Here is a 21,558-nt window from a genome sequence, read left to right as displayed (position 1 = left end):
GCCCCTAAAGCTGTGCTTCCTTGCTATTCGAGGAATTGTGAGTGTGCACAGACTAGATAGAATGAATGTTGTAGGGGAACAACATAATACTCTAGCCAAAACACAAATGTCGTGCATTCATGACCATGCAAAACGCATGAGCCTTAAATTCCAAATTGGTAGGAGACTAATTCACTTGGTATAGAGAAAATCTTAAATGTAGCAACCAGTTTCTAATAGCGAACTATATGCTAGTGTAGAAATGTTTGAACCCCTTTAGAATTTGAGAGCCAATTGATTATTCAAGACTACCAGGAGGGTACAAGGCATGGTCTCAAAATTATACCAAGTTTGAAGCCATTTTTTCTATTGAGAAAATTTCCACCTTATTTTCAGAATTTGACTCGCGAATCACCACGGTAGATAGTCAGATCTGGTTAAGTGCAGAATTGGGCTTTGAGGGCTAAAGAGGCCTTTCTAAAAACTCCGTCACTTTCTTCATCTTGGAGTTTGGCTACTGCTATTCCCGTGGCCCTCAAAGCATTAACTCATTTATACTCAGGATCACTGAAGCTATAAATCTGTGCTATTCCTAAAGTGCAGCTGTGTGTTGTGAGAAATGATTTTCTCATTGTCATTAGGAGAACAAATGCCATGGGAAATTTTTTCTAGAAGTCGACAACTGAAGAAAGGCATTTTTCCTCTAGTTGATATAAAGGCTGTCATTGCATAGAATGGCCTCTCTTATCCTTTTGTGCATTAACTGAGCATAATTTTCCAATGTAAAACTTCCAAGAGGAGCATAATTCTGGAAATGGCAAGATTATAATTATGTGCCACACAAAGGATAAATTTGTAGTTTATAAATCATGGATATTAATATTCAGCAGGAGCCTAATTCACAGTAAAAGTTGAAATAACTACATTGTTAAAAATAATTGAATTTGGGTTTTGGAAGAAATTTAAGCAGTTAAAGATTATTTTCATGGGGAGGGCTTTTGGCCATCTGGGGTTTAAATTTGCATTTAGGTGGGGCTGTTTTCATTGCTCTTGGAAACGGTGGCATACATTTAAATTAGTTTAGACTTATTTTTCTCATTCCTATTAGCTGCCCCTCTCCCGTCTAATCTGTCACGAACGCTTGGTTATTTAACTTTTCCTGTGTTTCCAGGTCTCTCTTTCCTGCTGTCTGTACTGCCACTCTCTTGGTTCATGCTAACCATTAACTTGTAGCTTGATTCCTGCAACGGCTCCTGACATCCCTCCCCTCCGGTCTGGTGCAAATGCATTGTAGGCAGCATCAAGAGCAATCTAGATGGTAGGTAGGTGCTTATGGTTTACACTTTTCAGTGCCACCTCTGTATCTTCGGGCCACAGTTACTCTGGATGGAGTGAAGGGGCCAAGATATATTGACTATTGGGTACTGCTGAACTGTTTCAGTGCGCTTGGATTGTTGCTGATTTTGAGGCAGATCTATTTTGAAAAATTGCAAGTGCTTGCGTTTTGGGATCCTGAAGCTTGGGTGGCTCAGAGGTAGGAACTTCCCTGGTGAGCACTCGGACAGCTTTAGGTTCTGCTTATTCCTTCTGTCTTCTGGTGGCAAAAAGAGTGTAGAGTGGTAGGAGAAAAGGGGCCTTGGGAAGGACCCGTGTTCCGATCTCATTGTCCTGCCTTCTTACAAAATAATTTTGCGAGTGTTATTGAACCTGCACAAACCTCAGGTCCTGGTTCTGTAGGGTGGATTATCGTGAGGCCTGGCGTGTAGTGACTACTTCATCAATGGTCGTCGTGCTGGTCTTTGAGGTGTTCAGTGGACCTGGGGGGAGGTGGGTTTCAAGGACCTCACAGCAGAGATGCTCCATAAGGAGTGTGTTATTCCTTGAAGTAAAGCTTGGCTCTTTTGTGACTCTTAGATGCATGCATAGATCATGGGCTAAAGGGTATCAGAAGACTTCAGAGTAACTCCTGCAGGTTCACGTAAAACCTGTTTCCTTTATAGACAGCCCAGGTGTTGTGCATGCACAGAGTAGAGGCTGAAAATCACAAAAGGGTAGTTGACTGTGAGTGGTTTTATTTTGAGAAAGAGAAAAACTCAGCCAGCTTTAACCTTTGCTTTTAGTGTAGCGGGGTGTCCACAAAAGATCACCATGAGATATGTGTAATTTTCATTCAAAGTCACCTTGTGTTTGTCGACAGTGGTTCACTCTCGGAATATTCTGAACCCAAGCCTGTGGTCACAGTTCCATCTGGATTCAGGAGCAGCTGAAAGGAGGGGGCCATTCTCAAGCCAGAATAATTAGATGTGTATTGAGAAGCATTCAAAATTTGATAAAGTTATTCCAACATTGGAAAATACCACAAGTACCAGCCTAAAACTCAAATGCCTGTGTAGGAGCCATGAAAAAAATAAACATTGCAGAAATGGAAGGGAGTTAACCAGGGTTTCTAGAAGCCAACATACAAAGTGCTAAGTATAAATTGAAGTGAATCTCTATTTTTGCAGCTGTTAGAACTAAGGCATGCTGCTTATACTGAAAAAGAAAAAGAGTATTCATACCACGATGACAACTGATTATATTTAATATCTACTCCCATAAAAACCTTATTAAGATTTCAGAAGAGCAGAAGATTAAGTTACCAGGATTAAAATTATTTTTATCTGAATAAGAATAACAGGTATTTAAAATGTGAACCACCAGATCTGATATATCTGGCCAGATGCTCTCCAACTTTTTATTTTTATTTTTTTTTGTAAGGAACCATCTGCTGTAAGTGGAGGTGCCTATTAACTTTTCTAGTAGAAAAAGAAATTAGCATCTGAAGACACAAAGCCAGTGAATTGTGAAAGAACACAGTTATGAGGACAAAATTAAAAAATCCTCTGACACCCCAAGGACCAATTTAAAAGGGTTCTATTTAGAGAAATTCTGTTTGCAAAGCATATATTTCCAGTTATTTCTGTTAAGGTTACTACTAGCAGCAATTTCAGAAGCATGTTTTAATAGATACTATATTATGTTGCATTTAATGAGAATGAGCTCTGGATCACAACTCATCTGTTTATGGAGCTCCCTCCCCTGTTTTATCGCCCACCCCAAGTCTAGATGACCAGTCTTGGGTGTCACGACAGGCTACCTGGAAATCACTGTGCAGTTAGAAGTTTCACGTCAGTGTGAAAGGAGTACGTAAAATTATTTATGGGTAGCCAAATAGTTTTTGGCAACGATAAAAGTGAAATTAGGAAAGCATGTAGTGCTCCGTCTTTATGTTATCTATATATTTCCAAAGAACTTTGGGTCGCACAACAGCTAAGATGAAAGATGATGTTGGTGGATTTTGGATGATTTTTTTGAAGTGAAATGATGGCAAATGCTCTAATTTAAATATTTTGCATGGCTTTTTCCTGAGGCAAACTGAATTAAAGTCACATGCAACATTTTTTTCTCTCCCTATATTATTTTAAATATGTTTTGAATCTTTAGCTTAAAAAGTTCAAAAATTGGAATTTTTCTGACTTTTATCTATAATAGCATCTTAATAACATGGAGTGTTATAATATGTGGTATGTGATAGACTCTTATTTTTTGGTGGAAGTTTTGCTGAGTTGAGAGTTTACTTTAAGAAACAATGTATAATTAATTATTACATACTCATTGCTTAACATACTTATTGTTTTCAAGCGTTTTAACAGAACCTATTTATATACTGTCAATTGATTACTTCATTCAGCATAACATACTAGTTGGGAGAATAAACCTTGAGCCAGATGATCTAAGTTGAGATCCTGGTTTTTATACTTAATAGCTGTTAGACCTTGGGCAAGTTACAGACTTCCTCTACCTTGATTTCCTCATCCGTATAATGGGATAATACTACTACTTAACACAAAGGGCATTTGTGGGGAATCCAGTGAGTTAATATATTTAGCTTAGTGTATGGTACAGAATAAGTGCTCAGTAAATCATCATTTTGTAGCCTCCTTAGAGTCAATATATGAAGTCAAGAGAAAACTGAATTGAAAATATTCTGTAATTTAGTATATTCACCCAATTTTTTGGAAGGTACCATTTATTACTTAAATGTTAATGTAAGTTTCTTATTGGTATTAAATTATAGGCTTCAGATTAAGTAATAAAGTTGCTATTCCTAATTTTCTTCATACTTTCAAATTAAAAACTTCAATTGTTGCCAAATATCTTTTTTGAAATCTTCCTGAAATATTTTTGGAAGAACACATTGAACAACATTTTCAGGTAATGTTTCTTTTGAACAATTTGTTTTCCATCTGCAATGATTAATTTTCACAGTGAAAACACAGTTGCTATGTATATGCCTGCACATATCAAAGAGGTCCTTGTATTGATTATTAGTATATACTGCTTATAGTCTATCGTTGATACAAGCCATGAATAATTTATTTACATGTCCATGTTGGAAGCAACTGTAGATGTGAAGAGTTAGTGAAAATGGAAGGTGGGGAGGGGCAAAGATGGTAAATACTAATTTATCTAAAAACATTTCATCAACACTTGCTACCCATCTTGGTTTAATGTAGATTCCAGGATTTGGAGTTAGAGGATATTCTTTATTATTTGACTTTAGGCTGATGACAGCTTCTCTACATCTCAGTTTCCTCGTTTTGAAAATGGGCATGATAGTAGTATCTACTTCACAGGGCTGTTATGGGGCCTGTGGAATACTAATAACTGAAATTTACTGTGTACTGCTGCTGGCCATTGTGTTAAGTGCTTTACCTATGTTACCATGTTTCATCTTCTCCAAAGCCCTATGAGGTGATTACAGTCACAGTTTCCAGTTTATGAAAGAACAAGCTTGGGGAGGGTAAGGAACTTTTGCAAGACTTCACTGAAAGTCGCAGAGCCAAGACTTAGTCCTGGATCTGCCTGACACCAAGGTTAGTGTGCTTTGCCTCTATAACATTTATAAACCTTCAAGTGCCTGGGAAATTGTTGTTGCTACAATTCAGCTTAAGCATTAGTAACTAAGGCATTAGGTACTAAAAAGAATGTATGAATTTCCATAGAGTGATTTAGCAACCTACTTATAATCAAGAGCACTATTTTTTTCTTTCTTTTTTTTTTTTTTTTGTAATAACAGAATTGTAAGGGAACTACAGGGAGATTTCTAGGTAATAAACTTGAAATTGCCCAATTTGATTTAGGATAGTACTTGCCATTGTCCACTTGTGTCCATCTGGGATGACCTGCAAGAATTTTCCAGTTGTCATATGAAACATTGTTCTAAATTTAGGAATTTAGCTTCATTTTGTTTGTAGTTAAACATGGGCCGACTTAGCCTTTGAAGCCAGAAGGAATAAAATTAATGCTCACCAGAAACAATGTTCTTCCTGTGACCAGCCCTTTCACCAGGAAACACTTTTAAAATCATGGTCATAAAGTAATGTAACATCTGTAAATGAAGAAATTTGAAAAATCTGTGTAATTGACCAGAAAGATCTTTACTTTGAATATGAAAATGTCAAAACTTTTCCAAGAAAGGAAATGCTATCCTCTAGTAGCTAGATCCTGCTTCATTGGGTTTCATTCAAACACTAAAAAACCTCATTATAGGGAAAAAAAAAAAGACTATTTGCAGGTGGGTCTACTAAATTGATAAAAGTTTATTTTTAAATTGTTTATTTGGAAGTTGGAGCATAGTTTTTTCTCACAAATTGTTCATAAAAGCTGGTTGGATCTATTTAATGCTTGGTGAAGTCTCCTTATTATATTATTTTGGTTTTAATTTTGAGAGTAGAGGACTGTTATGAGCTGAATTGTGTCTTCCCTAAATTCATATCTTGAAGTTCTAACTCCCAGTCTTTGGAGATGGGGCCTTTAAAGGGTAAATAAGGTAAAATGATGTCATTTGGGTGAATCCTAATCCAAAATGACTGGTGTCCTTATAAGAGAGGAAATTAGGGTGTAGACATACAGTGAGAAGACCATGTAAAGATGCAAGGAGAAAGCAGCCATCTATATAAGGCAAGAAGAGAAGCCTCAGAAGAAACCAACCCTGCCAACACCTTGGTCTCCAACTCCTAATCTCTAGAATCGTGAGAAACCTAATTTCTGTTGTTTGAGCCATGAGGATTGAACCATGCGATCTGTGGTACTCTGTGATGGCAACCCTAGGGAGCTAATACGAGGACCGTGTGGTGTGGGAGCATCAGAAGTGGCTTTAGGGTAAAAATGCAAAAATAGAAGAAAAGTTTGTTTTTCATGCTCTTTTACCTTTTGTTCCATCTCTCTTCCTTTCCTGTTGTCTTCTTGCCACTGAGTTCCCACTATAACCCTCTTCTTTGATGCATTGGGTTAGGATGATTCTGGATTATTTCTGAGGCGTTCCTTGCTCCTTGTTCCAGATAAAGTTAGGAATAAAGAAATAGGTTTGGCTATTGATGACAATGCCACTATAAACGTCGGGGTGCATGTATATGCCCCTTCGAACCTGTATTTTTGTATCCTTTGGGTAAATAACCTAGTAGTGCAATTGCTGGATCATAGGATAGTTCTATTTCTAACTTTTTGAGGGACAGTAGCCCAACTATGGAAAGAGCACCAATGTCCATCAACTGATAATAGGTAAAGAAGATGTTGTACACACACACACACACACACACACACACACACTGGAATATTACTCAGCCACCAAAAAGAATGAAATGTTGCCATTTGCAGTAAAACAGATGAACATATGGAAGGGGGGAGAAAGAAAAAAGAGAGAGGGAAAGAAACAAGAAGAAACTCTTAAAGATAGAGTACAAGCTAAGGGTTGATGGAGGTAGGTGGATGGGGGATGGGGTAGATGGGTGATGGGTATTGAAGAGGGCACTCATTGTGATGAGCACTGGATGTTATATGTAAGTGATGAATCACTGAATTCTACCCCTGAAACCAATATTGCACTGTATGTTAACTAACTAGAATTTAATTAAAAATTTGAGGAAAAAAAGGAATAAAGAAATATGTAACGTAAAGTGGTTTTACCACATATACTAAAATATGAGTGCGTGATGGTCCCTTAATTCCCTAAATATGAGTTCTGTGGGGGCATGGACTTGGCTTAGCGGCCAGAAAATTCCCGGCACCCACAATAGAGTCTGACATGTGGTAATTACCTCAATTACTATTACTGAGTGAATATCCTATTTTAAAAGCCAGAACTGAACCCAAATGAATCTCTTACTGTGGGAATTGTAGGCAGCAAAACCAAGTAGAGTAAAACATTCCCAGCATCAGGGTATGTGTTCGCTTTCCGCGGTGGTTGTTGTGTGGGGAGGCAGTAATAGTATAGCCCTAATTGAGAGCTGCTCATAGGATTGGTTCATTCTCCTGTTAAAAATTTCCTCTCTCTTTCTAATTCTGTACCCACAGATTGAAACAAAATCTTCTCATTGCTTTAGTTCAAAAGGGCTCCCCTGGCATTGTAAGTCAGGTCTCAGCTTTTGGGGATGGGGAGAGGCATGGGGCGATAGGGGAGGAGACAGGTGGTCTTTGTGCCTTGGGGTCATTTGTAAGTTGAGGGTAGCCTCAATATCTTATTTTTACCTCATCACATGTGTGTGCAGTACTTGAAGGGGATGGTGTGAAATGTGGGAGTAAGAACAAGTAAATTTGGAATGCTTCTATAACTGGCCCTTCCAGACAGAAATAGTGGCTGTGATGAAGATGTGTTATTAGAGAATGACGGCAGGCTCCGAGCACTGCTCTTGTCCTTGTCCCCTATTCCAGCCCTCCCCTCCACTTATGGGATCCTTTTGGCCAACCTGGAGGTGAGGGGGCACAGGATGTAGGAGGTAAATAAAAATGTGTTTATTTAATTTGTTTATTCAGTCAGCACTTATAGACCCCTCACTATGTTCTGGGCACGGTTCCAGGTGTTTTATGCATATTCATTCATTTAATCTTTACAATGACCCTCTGAGTAAACTGGCCTGAGAGGTTTTTGCTCCAGGTCATAGAATGAGAGTATGACACAGTGGAGATTCGGACCCGGGCTGTGTGGTTCCAGAGTGTGAGCTCTCACGTGAAAGAACCGGTAACATTCAGAGGGCAGTTGAGGAAAGGGAATTCCAGGTTTGGGAGGGAGATGTTGGATATAAATTTGGGTAGAAATGGATGAAATCGCTTATTATCTATCATTTAGATATAGTGTGTGTATGTGTTTGTGACTATGTGGTGTAAGCTTATTATCATACTGAATTGACCTCTCATCTGGTTCTGTGGCATAGTTCTCCTGTGGTCGCATTAACACTGTAGTCGCCTCAGACGTTTCTTGAAGAACCAGAAAAGAAATATCCTTAGAAGTTAATATTTTCCAGAAGCTGGAGGAGAGAGAGGCAGCCCAGGAAAAAAACTGGTGTTGGAACAGGGAGGGCAGGGTTTGGTTAGTGACACCCCCTTGCTAAGATGTTGACCCTCTCTCCGTATGTTCTTTAGCAAGTGGGGGAGATTACACCTATCCTTCTACTTTCAAGGTTATTATGAAGATATACCAAGAAACAGAGCATAGAACTTAGAGTTGGAAATCAATGAATCCAGTAGTTCTCACTTATTTTCACATAACTCATTTTTTTCAAATGAAGGCAAAAAAGTCAAACACAGTTACTTTGTTTCAAGTAAAAGTGGCTTACGTGGCTTGTGCCCCCTTTGTTTGTCCTTTCTGTCCTTGAGGGCACTCCAAGAATTCTTCAGAGCCTAGTTTGAAAGTGCAGTTTAAAACCCACTTCTCTGAGTCAACTCTTCTGAATATAAGGAAATTTAGGCCAAGACACAGTCAGTGGCTTTCCTGGAGTTGTTTGATATTTCCAGTCTCTGAGGGTTTTGTTCCCACCGGGGGAACCATCTCCCTGCGAAAGCACTCTGAGAAGTTGAAAGCCCACGTCAGAGTAAGCACTTCCGCTGTAATCATAGCTGTCATTAATTGAATACTCCCAATGCCGTGGAGCAGGAGCAGCCCGACAAGCGGGTGTGACCCAGGGAGTTTGTCCAGGTCCTGCACTCACAAGGGCCCATGCTCTTGCTTTTATGCTCTGCTTTGCCAACTTGGAATTCTTAGTAGTTTTTGAACAGGGCGCCGTGTGTTTTCATTTTGCTCTGGACCCCACCAAGTCTGTAGCTGCTCCTGGCTCCTGGTGCTATATATCTTGTCTCATTTAATGCTCACAAACCATCTTCAAGGTGTGGATAGTATTATTCCTATTGCACAATCAAGGACATCAAGAATTTCCGAAAGATCCCACGTGTTGTGAAGGCGCAGATTGGGAAATATAGTCAAGAAATGTTGGTCTCAAAGCCCGCCGTCTTTCCAGTTTAGGCTAGTGCTAGTCTAAAGTAAGACTGTGGAGCAGGGGAAAGAAGCTGATAATCAATCCTTGTTTCAGGGAGACTGGGGGAGGGGTGGGGAATGTCAGGGCTGCTGAAGTGCTTCCCTTGGCCACTGGGGGCCATTTCCTATGGATAAATGTCCTTTAGTGTTTGAAGGCAGTTAACTTGACCTTTTTTTTAGACGGTTTATTGTAAGTATTTACCCCAAAGATACAGATGTAGTAAAAAGAAGGGCCATATGCACCCAATGTTCATAGCAGCATTGTCCACAATAGCCAAACTGGAAGGAGGCTAGATGCCCTTCAACAGATGAATGGATAAAGAAGATGTGGTCCATATATACAATGGAATATTACTCAGCCATCAGAAAGGATGCATACACACCATTTGCATCAACATGGATGGAACTGGAGGGGATTATGCTAAGTGAAATAAGTCAAGCAGAGAAAGACAATTATCATATGGTTTCACTTGTATGTGAAACATAAGGAATAGCACGGAGGACCTTAGGGGAAGGGAGGGAAATCCGAAGGGGGAGAAATCAGAGAGGGAGACGAACCATGAGAGGCTATGGAATCTGGGAAACAATCTGAGGGCTTCAAAGGTGAGTGGGTAACAGGGTGATGGGTATTGAGGAGGGCACGTTCTGTGATGAGCACTGGGTGTTACATGTAACTAATGAATCATTTAACACTACATCAGAAACTAATGATATACTATACTGTGGCTAACTGAACATAAAAAAAAAAAAAGAGAGACAGATTTATATAGAATCTTTACTCCACAGATCTGGTAGCTGACCCAACAACTGTGATTTTGTTTCTTTACAAAAGGAGAGGCTGAGAAACATTTGTAGAACTTGTTTTGGTTCAGAATATGAAGTAGAGGCAAGTTTAGGATTAGAACTCCCCTGTGTTTGCTTTTACTTCAGCATTCAGTTCATGTTTTTATCTATTTTTTCACATATAGGTGTAAGACAATATAATGTTTTTGGAATTGTTTTGATGATAGAAGTTGTAGGAGTAGAAAATACAATTACTTGGCATTCCTTTGTTCACATGTGTAAGAACCTAAAACTATGTTCAATCTCCTTTTCCCTCTGTAATTTTCAAGTGTAATTTTTTAAATATTTTTTTTCATCCAAAGTGTTAGTGAATTTTTTTTTTTTTATGGTGACCTAGGGTAGAAAATAAGAATTTTTGTTTCTAGAGAAAATTCTTAAAGAACTGAGAATTTCTGGTTCTGATATTCTTGGGCAAAATTATGGCCTAGGTTGTAATCATATCCTTGTATTTGTATAGTGCCTTTTGTCTGTAATGTGTTTTTGTATTTGTTATAGAGAGAAGAATAAGTCAGCAGAGTGTAGGAAAGAAGCAAGTGCTGTCCTGCTATTCTGACAGGACAGGAGGAACACGAAGTGAGGGCCCCACGACAAGAGCAAAGCAAGTGAACACAGAGGCAGGGTGCCACACAGGATTCAGGAGTGCAGTGTTTCATTCGGCTAGAGTCCAGTGCTCTGCTTCATCCATTCAGCAGTTATTCATTGACTCTCTCACAGTATCAAATAAAACCCTTGTAAGACTCCAAATTAGACTGCAGTGCCAGATCCAGACCCAAAGTTGCAGATTTATATCGATACCATTTTTTAATGGCAGACTTCCGAAATGTTCTAACCAACTGAACTTCTTTGATCAAGGTCAGAGATGGTGCTTTTCAAAAGAAAAAAAAAAAAAAGACAAAAATTGGAACAGTTTTCTTCCTTATCCAAACTGTTGAGTATGCTTTCTCGAAGACTTCTTGGGAAAGAAGCCATTTCCCAAGGACTCCCAGAAACACTTCTGTGGAAGAAACAGAATGCATCCCCATCACTAATCCTCACCTAAGTCCTTGAAAACTCAATTAGTGAAGTTCATGCCCAGAATCTGTCAGACAGCTTGTAACCAAAGAGTGCTAATGGCTCAATTCTTTAGTTATCAAAATGTCACTTCATATTAAATGAATGAACTCTAAGTACCCATATGGTAATTGGATTTATTCCGTACATGTTGGCTGTGATCATTATCACATTGAGTATGAACTTTATTGAACGACTCTACAAATTCTCCTTAATTCTCCAAGTTAGGATGGCATTGGGTACTCCTTCACAGAGGTATTTTAACTTCTAGCTAAATGGTGTTTTTAAAGTAAAAGTTGAAAGTTGGAGAAAAGGCTGAATAGAAGAGAAAAAGTTGAAAAAAAAAAACTGAAAGAGAAGGTTGTGTAAACCAAATATATAAAGCAGTGAAGGGTGCTATAAAGATTTTATTACCTTGAGATTGAAATTGCCACATTGTTGTAGATTTCTCTCCGACACATCTAAATTTATTGCCATATAATGAGTGCACTCACCCCTGTGTAGAACTGAGGGAAGGGGGACAAAAGAGTAAAATATAAAATAGCTTCGTCTAGAGTAGAAGCAGGGTTTGAACATTTGTAGAATAACAAAAGACTTGGGGATGGGATGGTGTGTGGTGGCTTCCTCTTCTACATTTGGGATATCCTAGACCCACCCCTACTCATTCTGAAACACAGGAAGAGGCAGGGGACACACCGTTCTGCTTCCTAGAGGAAAGCCTTCTCTGCCTCTCTGTGTAAGACCCAGAACGGCAAATAAAAGTACCTTGGGCTCAGGGCCTATGGAAGTGGCTTTAGGGGAGCTCTGAGAAGAGCCACAGAAGCCTCAACACCAGTATTTAGATTTTTAAAGTTCTGTCCGATAGCTGTTGACGATTGGATACAGGGATAGTGTAGGAAGAAGACATTCATGAAACAATTTTAATTATTAAATAGAACATTTGACATTCTTGGTAATTTTTTCCCAATATTTTAATATACCCGGAGCCCCACAAACTGCAGGGTTTTCAGTTTTCTCTTGCTTCCTGAGAGGCCGTATTTGGCAGATGGTCTTCTAGGTCTTCATATGTAGATTACAACTATTTCTCATATATTTTCCCCCCTAGGATATGGACGTATAGTGGAGGAGGGAGTTGGGGGACAGGATAGAGAGATGAGCCCAGTGAGGGATGTACATTTATGAAGAGTAATATGTTATAGTTCTTTACCTTTGCTTCGCGGATCAGTGATACTGGGGAGGAGCTAAGCTCTGTGCCCAAAAGGCCAGATAGCAGCACCTTCCTGTACTCAGTGTGTAACAGGATCAGCTAGAATGGAACAGCCACCTGTAGAAAGTAGCCTCCCCCATGCTTAAAGCTCATTCAGCTCAGTGCTCTCAGCCAGAACCTCCTGTATTGCTAGGGAAGCGTGACAGTGTTTTTATTCAACATTTTACTACAGTTTCTTCCAGGAGTGGTTGCAGCTTAAACACAAGGCAAAAACAAGATGTTTAGAAATAAACCTGAACAGCAGCCCCTTGAGAGGCTGCTGCTAGCGGCACATGAGCTAAGCTAGCACCACACTCACCACCGTTTTATTTTTGGCTAATATACTTTCAACGTTTGCTTCATAATGTGCAAAACAATTTTAAGAATATTTAGTGTAAATCTATCAAGGGCCAGAAATAGTGAGAAGTCTAGAAGCACAATCTTGGCAGACATATAGGGAAGAGGGAGATCTGATGCTGCACACCGACTTTTCTTCCCTTGAACTCTTGGGTATATGTACAATTGGTCTTACCTGGATACGATGCCAACCATTGTCTTTATTCATTTAATAAATGGGTCTGTTCTTGCTGCATGATTAAATGATTTACCATATGCATTTTTTCTTGCTTTCTTGTTTTGTTTATTAATTCATTCTGTTGTACAGCCTTTTCGAAAAGCAGAAGATGAGACATAAATTTGTTGATCCATCCAGTTTTCAGCAGAAGTTCACTGCTCAGCTGGTATGTCTACCATGCTGGGTGCTGGTGGTGTGAAAATGAAGGGCCCAATGCTCGTCTTCCAGGAACTTAGAGTCTTATCAGAGGATCTTTTAATTCAGAGGGGAGAAACCAAATACCTAATGCGGACTTAATAATATGTTGAAAAAACAAGGCTTGTTTTGGAATCATACCTTTGTTTTGTATTTCATGTCCTGCAGCATTGTTCTACTAAGATTACAGAGTGTTTTATATTTTTGTGCTTTGTAATACAGTTGAACTATCCTGACTCTCTGATAAGGTGTTCAGCCTCACCTTGCTTCTATTCCCTTCTTCCTTGGTTGTTGTGATTTAGATTGATTGGATTTATTTGTTTTCTCAGCAGTGGGTTGATTTCCTTTCTAGTTTTTCTTTACTTTAGATCCAAATTTTTTAGAAAACCTGCTGTTCCCCAACTTCTCCTCCTGGCATCAGGTGGCTCCATGTGGATAGCTCCCACCAGTCTGAAAGAGTTTTTGTCTTGTTCTGAAGCCAGAATTCAGGCTTGGTTTGGCATAATCCTCAGAAGAGTAAATATTTAATGGGACTAGTGCCTTCAATATCTGCTCTGGACTGTTGGTTTTATCTGACACATCATATTTGTGTGTGATTATATAGCATTCATTCATAATCCTTATTTTGGAAAAGGGGAGAGGTTTGGGGTAGTTGACAGGCATTGTGAAATTCTGGAGGCTTTATCATTCAAAGCACCATAGTTGTGCTTTTCTGTTCCCTCTCTCAACATAACAAAAGGCTCAGTGATGGGGGACATCCTAAACCAGGAGCGCCTTAGCTGCTCCTCTCATAGGGCACGGGGAGGAAATGAGGAAGGGTTATGGGAGAGGGGTAGACTCCTTGGTACTTGGGAAGATCCATACGAATTCATTTTTTCTTCTAATTGATGAGAGATGATCGGGGAGAGGATATATGGCGCTCAGCATCATTTTCACATATGTTGGTCTTAGCATTACAGAGGGAGGGGCACCTGGGTGGCTTACTTAAGCCTCTGCCTTCAGCTCAGGTCAGGATCCCAGCGTCCTGGGAATGAGTCCTACATCGGGCTCCCTGCTCAGCGGGGAGTCTGCTTCTCCCTCTCTCTCTGCCTCTCCCCACCACTCATCTTCTCTCTCACTCTGCTCTCTCTCTCTAATAAATAAAGAAGTAATCCTTAAACAAGCAAACAAAAATCACAGAGGGAAAAATGCTACTGTTGGAAATAGGATAAAATAGGAACCACAATGATACATGAAATCAGTACATAAATTGTGAAGTGTGAGATGAGGTTCTGTTTTGCAATAATGTAAAATTTATGAATAGTTAATTGAGATAGAATCTAGACAAGCCGGAAAGTAAGAGAGTGATGTGGGGTGGGGGGCAGAGACAAACCTACTGCCACGTTTACATCCCTGGATAGAGTTGCTCTCAATTGATAGGAAAGGATTCTGAATCAGAAAAAATTTCAAGAATGTATGTTTTTAAAATGCAATATTATAAAAACATGATTAAAAGTAATTTTTGGAATGTTTAACATCGTGATTTTTCACTATATTGAGAAATTCTTTGATAATCTCCTTCACTTTAGTGAGTATATTGCTTTGCTTTCTATGTTTTTCACATAATGAATCTAAATTTTAGTTGAATTTAAGCATTCTTCGAAGTAGGTGGGGAAAAGGCCTAATTACATGTGGCTACCATATTTTTGATTCTTGATTAAAAACTGTAGTAATATCATCATATAATAATGTGTAGAAAAGTCATATAGAAAACTAACTGAATAAATACAACTAATGACTAATCAATCAACAAATACATATTAAGAAGCTGGATTTTACTATTGCTTTAAAGGAATCACACAGTCACTTCATGTATGTATTTACAAATTTAACAACCTCTGGGATTCACCAATCTGGAGATCATGGATCTACAAATTATTGTATTACATTTTATATCTTAGTCATGTCTGAACTTTCCCATTAGGTAACTTTGTTTCCCGATAGCTATTTTTGGAGGCCTCTGGCTTGTGAATGGGCTTTGAAAACATTAACATGCTGTACTGATAATTAAGATTCAAATCATTAATATTTTGTCCTCCAGAAATGGCTTGTGGAAGGAAGTACTACAAGAGTAGTAATAATGTAATTGTTCTTACCAAATGGATTCTATATGTGGCTACTTGTTTCTTTGTTAACGCAGTTATGAAATGTCCAAAACAAAACCACCAACTGGCTGTACTCAATCAGTATTTCTTTCTTTTAATACTTTTGTTATATTTCTAATAGTTCCTCAAAAGCTATTGACATAGGTTCAGGTCAAACTTTTTAGAATAGTAGTTCCTAAACCTATAATCAGTTATGGTATTTTTTAAAAACACAGCTACCTAACTCAGTTCAGAGGATGATGATTCAGTGGGACAAGGGTGGAGTCCTGAATCTTTCCTTTAAGCAAGTTTCCCAGGTGATTTGATTCCATGGATTAGTATATGGGAAACTCAGATTTTAGGAACGTCACTATCAGGTAATGGAAACAAGCAAAACCTCTTGACTGACAGCTAGTGGTGTGATTGGGTGGTTCCGATTATGTTCTTCAGAAGCAGCTGATATTACTAGATTGAGGAGAGAGGAACAGCATCTCTCATCTGTTTTCCCTGTTTTATTTACTGAAGCAAAACAGAATGTAAAATATGTCTTTTTTTCTGTTCACTCCTTGTCCTTTTGCATTAATCAGACCAAAGGGGAGAATTTTCTTTTGTTATAAATGGATATATCTCAGACTCTTAACTATTTACTGTCTAGAACAATTCTGGACAAAGTGTAAATATATTGATGAATTTCTTATATTCTGCTTGTTTTGGAGTTGACAGCCCATTTGGTCTCTTTAACATGTATGCTGATTTCTTACGACTAATATATATGCCAAATCTGAACACATGCTTTTCCTTAGAAATAATAATAAATGATAAAACAATAAGAAACGTTATTTATGTGATTCCAAACAACAAAATAACTGTCTCCTCTGGAATGTGGCATCAGGGCAAGAATCATCTTTGCCTTTGCCAGTGTATGAGACTGTTCCATGTATGGGTTTATCTCTAAGATGTAATTTAGAGTTGTCCAGGAAGTGCTATGTATTCTCAATAAGGTTTATTTCTGAGATTATCAAAATATCTTTCATGTTTCTCTCATTTTCATCAGTTCTCTGGGTAGGAATATTGGTTCCGTGGCAAGATGGTATAAGGGGAAAAAGACCCCCATGAGCTCTAATTTGTTCTCTGTTGGGGTTCAGGACAGCCAGGTTCTACAGGAAGAGGGGCATATGTGCAGGGCCTCAGTCTTGGCCAGTCTTGTTCGAGAGGAGGTCACTGGTACCATATCTGACTTCAAGATTAAGGTCAGGATTACTTCGTGCTAAATTAAGCATATTGTTGGGGGTTGCTGACTTTAAGTAACTTCCAAAGTAATTCATGACCTGTAAGTCTTTGAATCTTAGAACACTTAGGCCCAATTCCCAGGCTTTCTTTGATATAGTCTCAACTGAATTAAAATCTTACTGCAAGTCAGGTCAGAACCTATGTTTGAACAAATTCTGGAGCTATGATATAGGTGAGATGGATGGAATGATGGTGAATCTGATGTTGGGGTGATGACCTTTTTTACTTTGTGGGAAATTGAAATTGGTTTTTTTTGGAAGATTTAATATATTTATTTGAGAGAGAAAGAGAGCGAGCGTGCACGCACGCGCGTGCGCACGAGTGGGAGAGGGGCAGAGGAAGAGGGAGGAAACAGACTCCCCGCTGAGTGCAGAGCTGACACAGGGCTCAGTCCCAGGACCCTGAGATCATGTCCTGAGCCAAAGTCAGCCATTTAACTGACTGCGCCCCCAGGTGCCCCTGAAATGTGACTTCTTAATCCCAACACACATCACAGAAGACGTCTAGGAAGAGAGCCAGGGATTCCTAGATAGTACAGCCCTTGGATGCTTTGGTATTTTACTTTTCTGGGCCACAGGGTTTCTTTGCGAATGCAGTGAAAGTTCAGAAACTTCTCAGCCAGTTTTGCCACCAAATTTGCCTTCTCTGGAACCTGGGTGATCCAGTGGTACAGCCTGGTATGACCTTTCTCCTTGGAGCAGTAGCCACATACAGAAATTTTCACAGAATTTCAAGGATAGGATGAGGCCTGGTTAGGATTCCCGCTCAAATAGAGTGGACTAAAGTAAAACAAATTCCTTTGAACAATTTGGTCCAGTGCCTCACTGATTGTAGATGCTTAATCCTTGCTGAAGTTTAAATTTCGTAAAGCCAGCCGCACACATCTTGGGAGCATGCTGAGGGCCTCTGTAAGAGTGGGAACACTGGTTAGGGTGAGGGGCTTTGTCACAGTGCTGGCCTGCATTCCTTCCTTTGATGAGTCTGCAGGGCCCTAGTCAACAAGTAATGTAATCCAGCATGCGCTGCCTTATGTGCCCCTTGGCACACCGTGTGAAAGTACTTAATATAGTGCAGGAATTAGCTAGCCTGGCCTGGGAGATTTATCCCCTTGCTGGATAGTAGACAAGGAGTATTTTATCAGACTCTCTGCCACTCTTCAGATTTATTGTCTAAACAAAGACTTCTTTGGTTATGCTCAAACTCTGTTTCAGATTGGGCTGTGTATGTTTTGCAGCGAAACAGCTATGTTGTGCCTATTTAAAGCAGCACAGTAGACTTGGCTGTTTCTTTTTGTATCATAGTACACGTGGTGGATTTCATTCAAGATAGCTACCCATGGCAGCTGGAATGTGAATAGCTCTTTGGTGGTGAGCCTTGGGATGCCAAAAATTAAAGATGTTGATGTGGCCCGGACATGGGTTGTCTATCTTAGACTCTAGAGTTTAGATCTCTAAAGGGCAAGAACTGTATCTGTTTATAATACCTGCCTCAGCTGCACAACAGGTGTATGATACAGGAAACCTTGACACTCTTTGTATTGAAAATTCTTGTTTTTATCTATCTGCACTGTGCCAGACCAGTCCACCTTAGTTTCCTCAAACTGCATTCTATCCTTTGCTTTATTTTTGGATCTAGCACATTGTACAGTTTCAGTACGAACTCACATTATTAATCATATCACATGTCTAACCATAGATCATGGAAAAATGCATAAGTAAGAGGATAAAAGGGGAAAGTATTATTGACATAGTATACTATTCACCAGCTTCCTTGTGCATGTGTGGGGACCTCCAGGATATATTTATTTTGTATTAGTAAAGCTTTTGTTCCCATTACAGGCAAATTAATGGAACCTTGAAATTATAGCCTGGGGGTATTTATTCATTTATTCATTATTAGAACCCCAATTACTCATTCATTCATTAGTTCAGAAAATATTTATTGAGCTCCTAGTATGTGGCCAGCATTGTCCTAGGTACTAGGATGCAGTGAAACAGACAAATGAAATGCTATATTCATGGAACCAAGAGTCTTGATGGAGATGTGATTAAACAATTATTAAAGAGAATGGGTAAGGGATGGGCTAATGTTTCAGGCAGGGGGAACAATGTACTTGAAGGCTTTGGGGGGGGGGAGAAAAGAGAGAGAGTGAGAGCATATTTGAGGAACTAAAAGGATTTCAGAATGGCCTGAATGTGAAGTGTGAAGAGGGAAGTGATGAGGGATGAGGTTAAAGAGATAATCCTGGGCTCACTATTGGTTTGGAATTTATCTTAAAGTGGTGGAAATTATTGTAGGTTTTTGAGCTAGAGAGGGATATGATCAGATTTGCAGTCTCATAAAGATATCAGTGTTATGGCTTTGGGGGGAGAATAGAGTAGATGGGGCAAGAGTGAATGACAAAGGCTTTGACCAAGATGATAGCCCTGGGGTAGAGAGGAGTAGAGATTTGAGAGATATTTAGGAAGGAAGGTCAGTAAGACCTGGTAATTGGAAAGGAATCAAGGATGACTTCCGGGTTTCTGGGCTCTGGCCACCTGGGTGAATGGTGATATGATCCACCGAGAGAGTGAGCACAGGAGGAGGAGCAGGTTTAGAGGAAGGATGATGTAAGTTTTGAACAAACTCACTCTGAGATATCTGTAAAAAGCCAAGGGAAGGTATTGATTAAGCAATTGCATTTTAGGGTCTGGAGGTGAGGAGAGAGTCTTGGATGCAGATTCTGAATTGAGAATGTTGCGGTAAATCTATGGGAAATAAAGAAACAATCTGAGAAATGGTCCATCGCTTCCTGGTATGTGAAGTTATACCCCAAATAAGAGTAACAGTGCAACGATGTCTCTGGCAACTTGAGTGATGTAATAAATACTCCCAGAGTCTAGAGAAGGTCAGTAGCTGAGATGATCATGGACGTTTTCAAACCAGTGTAGTTTTTTCTAAAATTGACCTCCTCACTTCCACCAGCCTGAAACCCCCAGTGGTCCCTCATTGATCTTAGGATGAAGTCTAAATTCCTTAGCTTGATTGCGAAGGCCCTGTCCTAATTTCGTTTCTCCCCGGTTCACAACTCTTCCCCTTCCACTCTTTTTTTAAGCTCTCATTTTCCAGTTTGGTACCTACTTATTGATTCCCCTGAACATGAAGCTGCTGCTTTCTTTGGTGGTCTGCCCATGATGGTCCTTCACTGGGTTGCTGGCTCGTTCTTCCATACATCATGTGACTGGCAACTCCAGTGTATGTCTCAATCAAAGTTCTGGCTGGGTTGTTCTCCTTGTGATGCTTTCCCTCTCTCCTGAAGACAGCATTACTCACTCCTTGCTCTACTTCTCTCCCTCGTACATACTTCTATTAGTGCTTATAGTGCCATCTTTTTGTTTTGTTGTTTGCTTTTGTTTGCATTTCTGTCACCCCCTTCCAGACTTTTAAGTTCCTTATTGACACCTTATTGGCAGTGACCAATTTTTTCCCCATTATGTACCCAGTATCTAGCATAGTGTTTGGCATGTTCAAGATGCTCAACAAATTCTGAACTGGAATGATTACATTAGCTTCAGGTCTACATATGGGGTAGATTATAGGAATATGAGAACTATTGAAAGGATTTTTGTGTGTCTAATAGCTTCAATAGCACTGATTACAAACTCAGTGCTGTATACTTATTGTTAGCAATAATGGGATGAATCTAGTCCAGCTAGATCAGTACTTATACACTTTTGGGCTTCATTGTCTCCAGAATCATTTTGATTCCAATCTTAGGTTTATTTCCCATCCTTTTGTCTCAAAAAGTTGAAGTTGTCAAAGTTGTGAACAACTCCAAAAGCCTATTCAATTTAATAATATTCCATCATTCATAGACAATTATTGAATGTCTAATGGGTCCAGGTACTGAGGGTAAGGGAAAAGACATGGCCCCAACCTCAGACAGTTTATAGCTTCAGGAGAGAGTGTGCTAGAGGTTTTAGTGCTGGTAGCCATTATTTCTTGCTTGCCATTTAAGCTGGAGTACCAAGTAAACCAAGTTGTTGGTTCTACTATTTTCTGGTTTCTTTCGGGTATTATTAACACATGAACTAAAAATGATTTTTTTTTCTTAAGCTATGCAAATTTTTGAAGATTTGCTTCATTCTCATGTGCTTTCATTGTGCCTTGGGTGAAAATGTTTTTTCGGAGGATTAGTTCTTTCCAGCATTAAAATTCTCATATTGATATATAATCACGTAGGATTTGATATGGAGGTTTAAATTTATAGAAAACTTCTCAACTAGATCCCTTTGATCAAGCCAGACACAGCTTTAGACTTTTTGTCTCCGCTCAGCTTTCCTTGAGGATTCCTTACCCCATCCGGACTATTTTCTCTATTCCTTTCCCCTGCTTCCACCATTCCCACACCATAGAGTTATTATACTATTTCTTTTGATGTAAGGCAAGGAATGCATTTGCGTCTTTATGATGCTAGAGGAATTATGTAGCCTGGTGAGAGGAATGACTATTGTGTTAAAAATGTCTGTGCTCAGTCTTCATAATAAAAGCAGCATCGGCAGAAGCCCAAACTGCTCAACATTCCTGAAACTGCAGTTTGTACCACGTAGACAAGAAGATGGTATGTTAGCCTTAGAAAGGCATGTCACCTCCGAGCCTCTTCCCAGGGCTGAAATCTGCAACGCAAGGAACTTCAGAGCATTTGAACGTCGTGCCAGGTAGTGACTAGTAGCGTAGATTTGATTGGGAAGAAAAAAGTTAACTATTGATTACTTATTCAGGCATGTATCCTACAAGAATGGGGAGATCTCAAGTTATTTTGTCGTCATTAACTAGAGTTTTAAATCAAGAACTATGTAATAACTTCAGCATGGATTTAAGTAGTTGCTGATAAACAGGTACCTGGGACCATCTCCATGGGGATAGTTTG

The 21,558-nt window shown here is 39.4% G+C and overlaps 1 protein-coding gene across 1 annotated transcript in view; it reads left to right on the top strand.

Moving 5' to 3' along the window:
• The window catches only part of FRAS1 (Fraser extracellular matrix complex subunit 1), a 416,963-nt gene that overhangs the window by 29,527 nt on the left and 365,878 nt on the right, over positions 1-21,558 (top strand). The window lies entirely within an intron of this gene.

This window comes from Ursus maritimus, unplaced genomic scaffold (genome assembly GCF_017311325.1).
Source record: "Ursus maritimus isolate PB19 unplaced genomic scaffold, ASM1731132v1 scaffold_8, whole genome shotgun sequence".
In the NCBI taxonomy this organism is placed as follows: Eukaryota; Metazoa; Chordata; class Mammalia; order Carnivora; family Ursidae; genus Ursus; species Ursus maritimus.
This window is presented reverse-complemented; position numbering and strand designations above follow the sequence as displayed.